The sequence below is a fragment of the Tupaia chinensis genome, unplaced genomic scaffold (genome assembly GCF_000334495.1).
Source record: "Tupaia chinensis unplaced genomic scaffold, TupChi_1.0 Scaffold000294_5, whole genome shotgun sequence".
NCBI classification, from domain to species: domain Eukaryota; kingdom Metazoa; phylum Chordata; class Mammalia; order Scandentia; family Tupaiidae; genus Tupaia; species Tupaia belangeri.
This window is the reverse complement of record NW_006159782.1, coordinates 1,775,438-1,782,450: the sequence shown is the minus strand read 5'-3', so window position 1 is coordinate 1,782,450 and position 7,013 is coordinate 1,775,438.

Sequence of the window (7,013 nt, the reverse complement as noted above, 5' to 3'; positions counted from 1 at the left end):
TCTAAAATTCTATTTTCTGTATGATCTAGTCTGCTTTTAGTACTTTCAAGGGAGATTTTTACTTCCTGTATTATACCCTTCATCTCTAACAGGTCCCTTTGATTCTTTTGTAAAGTGTATAATTCCTCTTTTAGATCTAGCCAGAATTTCCTCACCTCCTGGAACTTGTCAGCTCCTTTCTCCTGCTTCCTCTGCAGTTCATTGTCTCTCTTCTCTAACATCTCTGTTATCTTTGTCACTGTGAATATTCTAAATTCTTTATCTGATATTTCTGAGTCTCATTGTACTAACTGACCATTAAGAGGAGTTTTTCTTTTCCCTTGGAGGAGAGATATTTTCTTACTTTCCCATATTTCTTGTGGCCCTGTGGTGATTTCTAGTCATCTGATGGATGGTGTGTTTCTTCCTAATTCTTGAAGTTCAATCTGAGCATTCAGGGGCGTGCAGGAGGAGGTGACCTGCAATCTCTCTTCCATTCTGTTTTCACTCTTTGTGCTTCAGATTTAGTGGGAATAGAGAAATATTCTGACCCTAATCATATTCAGGTGTTTGGATCCTGTTCACTTGGACCTTTCCAGACACTTAGTGCATAGAGGCTGAGTAGTCAATGAATAAAAATAAAGAAAAAAGGAAAAGAATTAGAGAAGAGGAAAGAAGAAGAAAAAATAAAATAAAAAGGAGAAAGAAAACATATGATAAAAAAAACTTTAGATTTTAATTTTAAAAAGCAAAAAGTGAAAACTGCATGGTGTGCACCAGTATCTTTTTTTTTTTTTGAGAAGTTTTTTTGCTATAGGGCGCGTGTGCTCGCCAAAAAGACAGAGAGAGACAGAAAGCGAGAAATCACCATCCGTGGGGGTGATGGCCACCCCGCAGTCCCTCCTCCTCCATTCTCCTCTCGGGATTTTGGGCATGCAAGCACACATGCCCGGTGTGAGTTTAAGCCACCAGGTCTGGGACTCGAACCACAGTTACCTACATGGGAGTCCAGCGACATAGCCGTTACACCATCTGCTGGTCTCCTGAAATTGACTTTTAAAAAAGTAGTTATGTTCATTTCCACATACACACAGATTAGTGTAGTCACTACCACACACTACAGACCAGTTCCACCACCCAGAACACTCCGTCCTGTGATTTCATTAAAAACTTCTCCCCACCACAGCTCCTGGCAACCACTGACCTGTTTTCCATCCCTACGGTTTTGTCATTTTGAGAATGTCCTATAGTAGAACCATAGCATGTCCTCTCTTGAAACTGGCTGCTTTCACCTAACATTGCACTTTATGATTAATCCAAGTTGAGCGCATCAACAGTTCATTCCATTTTACTCATCACATGGACACATCACAGTTTGTCCATTCACCCATTACGGGACATCACTGTTGTCTCCAGTATTTTCAATATCTTATTTTTAAATTGTAGTTTGTATTTCAAAAAAGTTTTTACAAACTGGTTTTAGGGGCCATCAAATGGTATAGTGGCTATGTCTGGACTCCCACATGGCTGCTATGGCTGGAGTCTCGGACCCGGTGGCTGGAAACTCATGCTGGGCACATGTGCATGTGTGCCCAAAATGCCAGGAGGAGAATGGAGGAGAAGGGATTGGGTGTGGCCATTCACCCTGGGGATGATTTCTCACTTTTCCTCTCACTGTCTGTCTCTCTCTCCCCAGCAAGCACACATACCCTAAGGCAAAAACCTCTTAAAAACAAACAAATAAACAAACAAAAAATACTGTGGTTTATATATACATAAACCCATCCATATATATATATAGAGAGAGAGAGAGAAAGAGAGAGAGACAGAGAGAGATGGATTTATATATACACTTATCATGTTAACCATCTTAAATGCACTATTCAGTGCCATTAGGTACATTCAAAATGTATAACCATCACGACTATTTCCAGAATTTTTCATATTCCAGGTAGAAACGCTGTACCCTGGCCAGCCATGTGGCATCGTAGTTAAGGTAACTAGATCCCACATGGCCAACTGTGCAGTGCAAGTCCTGGACCCCGTGGCTTGAAAAACATGCTGGGTGCATGTGTGTGTGTGCCCAAAGTCCTGGAGGAGAAGGGATTGCAGTGTGGCCATTTCCCTGGGGGATGCTTTCTCACTACCCCCACCTCCATTTCTCTATGGCAAGCACATGTTCCCTATAGCAAATTTAAAAAGCAGAAAGAAAGAAAGAGAAAACCCTATACTCATTCAATATTAACTCCCCATTTCTTTCTCCCCTCAGCTCCTTTCTTCGTCTGTCTCTATAAATTTGCCTATTCGAGTGAAAATAAGTGGAATTATACAATATTGGTCCTATTTTTGTGTCTGACAATTTCACTCAGCGAAATGTTTTCAAGGTTCATCCATATGGGAGTATGTATCAGAATTTCATTCCTTTCTGTGGCCGAGTCAGATTCCATTGTGTGCGCATACATTTTCTTTATTTTCTTTTATTTTTTTCTTTTGTATTTTTATTATCATCATAATCTTCTTTATATTACATTGGATTACATATAACTTTACAGCGTATTACATTGCTCTTTCAAAAGGGAATGCTATCAAGAGAACAAATAGAGAGGCAGGACGACAGTGGGAAACAGATGGCTTATTACCTGTTGATGATGACATGTACAGTATTCTCAACTGGATTGGTCTGAGAAGTATTTCATGATGGGTAAAGTCTTTCTACAAGCAAAATGAGAAATAGTGATTGACTGTTTAAAAAATAATAATTAGAATAATAATGATAATGATTGGGAAAAACGTTGAAAAGATATTTAATGATGAAGTGGGGAGATTAATGTCTCTATTGACTCACATACATTTTCTTTACCTGTTCATCTGTTAATGGATAGTTGGTTTTTCCCACCTTTTGGTTACCATGAATAATGCTTCAATGAACATTATGTGTACAAATAACTTTTTGAGACCCTACTTTCAATTCTTTTGGGTGGAATTCCACAAGTGGAATAGCTGAGTCATATGGTCGATTTTTTTTTTTTTTTTGAGAGGTTTTTGCTATAGGGTGCGTGCACTCGCCAGAAAGACAGAGAGAGACAGAGAGACTGAAAGCGAGAAATCACTCCCTGGGGGGATGGCCATGCCACCATCCCTTCTCCTCCCTTCTCTTCTTGGGATCTTGGGCACGCACGCACACACACCCAGCGTGAGTTTAAGCCACTGGGTCTGGGACTCGAACCATGGTTGACTACATGGGAGTTCAGCAAAATAGCCATTATGCTAACTGCTGGTCCCCATATGGTCAATTCTATGTTTAGGTTTTTGAGTAACTGCCAAACTCTTTCACAGGATACCATATTTTACATTCTCACCAATTCATTTGTTGTTTTTTTGGGAAAGTCATGATGTACTTTTTGTTTTTCTATGCAAAAATGTGTCATGACTTTTCCAATAACCCAATACATCTATATTAGTTTGCTCAGGCTGCTACAACAAAATCTCAGACTGGGGGCCTTAAAAACATAAATTTATTTTCTTTTTAGTTTTTTTTTTTTTTTTTTACTTTTTTTTGGAGAGGTTTTTGCTATAGGACATGTGCACTCGCTAGGAAAACAGAGAGAGACAGAGAGACAGAAAGCAAGAAATCACCCCCCCCCCCGGGAGGATGGCCACACCACAATCCCTTCTCCTCTATTCTCCTCTTGGGATCTTGGACACTCTCGCACACATACCCGGCATGGAGCCACCAGGTTCGGGACTCGAACCATGGTTGACTATGCGGGAGTCCAGTGAAATAACCATTACGCCAACTGCTGGTCCCTCTTTTTAGTATTTTTTTAAGAATTATTTTATTTCTGTAATTGTATTTGTTTATTATTACTTTTTAATTTGACAGAGAGAGAGAGAGAAAGGGAAAGTGAGAAAGCAAGCTGCCAAATTTAGGACTCAAACTGTGGTCAGCCAAGTGGGAGTCCAGCACCTTAACCATCACACTACTGGCCAGTCTGATAAATTTAGTTTCTGGTCTACTCTGGAGGCAAGAAGTCAGATCAAGGTGCTGGTAAATCTGGTTTCTGCTGAGAGTTATTTCCTCAGCTTATAGATGGCCATTTTCCTCTATGTCCTCACACAGCCTTTGGACAGAGAGTTCTGGTTTCTCCTCTCTTCTCTGGATGCCAGTCTTTTTGGGTTAGGACCCATTTTTCTGGGCTCATTTAACCTTAATTACCTCCTAAAGATCCTCTTTCCAAATATACTCACCTTGGAGGTTAAAGCTTCAAAATGTAAATTTGGGGGAGACACAATTCAGTCCAAAGCAACATCCTTGCCAACAGTTATTTTCTGTTCTGTTTTTGGGGTTTTATTTTTGTTTTTGTTTTTTTAATAGTCATCCTAGGGTATGGGAAGCAGTAGCACATTGTGGTTAATTTTGATAATGTTGAGTATCTTTTCATTACTCATTTGTCCATCTTCTCTGATGAAATGTCTATTTAAATCCTTTGCCTATTGTTTTGTTTTTGTATATGTTCAGTTTTTTTTTTTAATTTATTTATTTTTATTTTGGCCACAGGGTGTATGCACTTCCTGGAGAGAGACAGAGAGAGGGAAAGTGAGAAATCACCCCCTAGAGGGAATGGCCATGCCACAATCTCTTCTACATTCTCCTCTTTTTTTTAAAGATTTTTTTAGAGTTTTGAGTATTTAAGAATCATTTATTTTTTATTTCATCTACTCATTCATTTATTTTAATTTGACAAGAGAGAGACACACAGAGAGAGAAGTGAGAAAGCAAGCCATCAGGTCTGGGATTCAAACTATGGTCAGCCATGTGGGAGTGTCCAGTGCTTTACCAACCGCGCCATCTGCTGGTCCCCATTATCCTCTTGGGATTTTGGGCACACATACACACACACCCAGTGTAATTTTTCAAGCCACCAGGTCTAGGAATCAAACTATGGTCGGCCCTGTGGAAATCCAATACCTTAACCACCACACCATTTTTTTTTTCTTTAGAGAGATTTTTTGCTATAGGGCATGTGCACTCTCTTGCATGCTCACTAGAGAGACAGAAAAGGAGATAGAGAGACAGAAAGTGAGAAATCATACCCCTAGGGAGATGGCCACACTGCAATCCCTTCTCCATTCTCCTCTTGAAATCTTGGGCATGCATGCACATGCACCCGGCGTGAGTTTTAAGCCATCAGGTCTGGGATTTGAACTGCCGTCGGCCACATGGGAGTCCAGCAATGTAACCATTACTCCATCTGTTGGCCCTGATGTCATTGTTTTTAAAAAGGATTTTTAAAAATTTGTTTACTTCTCTCTTCCATGAGTTAGACAGAGATAGCACCCCAAAACGGTCTCGACCCCATGATCTACTCCCACCCTCAACTAGCCCCAGATCATGGGTATGCGTGTGCTCAGTGTACTCAGGGAGGTCTCTGGACTTGAAATGGGAATCTTCCCATTGGAATTGCCTTGCATAGTGTCACATTTTCCTGCTGTGCCACCATTTGGCTCCTCCGTCAATTATTTATTTATTTACTTGTTTTCCATCATTTTATTCCTTGTAAGAGGGCATGTGTGCTCACCAGAGAGAGAGAAAGGGAAAAAGTGAGGGCAAGAAGAATTCCTCTCAATGGGGCATAGTCATACCACAATCCTTTGTCTATTTCTTTTTTCTGTTCGGATTTTGGACTCCAGGCATACACACCTAGCTTGTCTTTCAAGCTGTCATGACTGGGATTCAAAAGGCTGTTGGTCATGTGGGATCCAACTCCCTCACCTCCTGAGCTATAGGACTATCCCTGCTGAATTTTGGTTTTTTGTTTTTGGGTTTTTCTAAGGATTTTGCCAAAGAGTGCATGTACTCACCAAAGAGACAGAGAGAGAGAAAATGAGAAGTTATCCCAGGGGGATGGCTATGCCACAATCCCTTCTTCATTCTCCTCCTAGGATTTTAGGCATGCACGCACATGTGTCCAGCGTGATTTGCAAGCCACCAGGATTCAAACCATGGTCAGCCATGTGGGAATCCAGCACCTTAACCAACATGCAACCTCCTGCACTCCTCTGCTGGTTTTTAATTAGGTTGGTTGGTTGATTTTGTTTTGTTACTGAGTTGTAGGAGTACTTTGTATAATCTCGTTATTACTTCCTTATCAGATACATAATTTGCAAAACTTTGCCCCTATTCTGCGAGTTGTCTTTATACGCTCTTGATAATGTCCCTTGATACCCTCAAATTTTTAATTTTGATGAAGTGCAATTTATCTATTGTTTTTTCTTTTTAAGAGAGATTTTTGCTAAAGGGCACCCGTGCTTGCTGGAGAGAGAGAGAGAGAGAGAGAGAGAGAGAGAGACAAAGAGACAGAAAGCAACTGTCAGGGGTGATGGCCACACCACAATACCTTCTCCTTCATTCTCCTTTTGGGATTTTGGGCATGCATGTGCACTCCCCCAGCATGAGTTTTAAGCTACAGGGTCCAGGACTCAAACTACAATCAACTCTGTAGGAGTTCAGTGTTGTAACCATTATGCCTTCTACTGGTCCCTTGTTTTTTTCTTTTATTGCCTATGCTTTTGGGGCCATATTTAAGAAATAGTGGTCAAATCCAAGGTCACAAATGTTGTGTCCACATTTTCTTCTATGAGTTTTGTAGTTTTAGTTCTTAGATTTAGGTTGTCGATTCATTTTGAATTTATATTTGTATATAGTACAAGGCTTCAACTTTATTCTTCTGCCTGTGAACATCCACTTTTCCCAGCACCATTTGTTGAAGAGACTGTCTTTTTCTCATTAAATGGTCTTGGCACTCTTGTCAAAACATAAATTGATCTCCCATATGTGAGGGTTTCTGTCTGGGCTCTCTATCTTACCTCTTTTTTTTTAAGAATTATTTTTATTTAACTTTATTTATTTATTTTAATTTGACCAAAGAGGGAAAGGAGAGGGAGAAAGAGAGAGAGAGAAGAGAAAGTGAATAAGCAAGCCTCCAGCTCCAGAACTCAAATCATGATCGGCCATGTGGGAGTCCAGAGCCCTT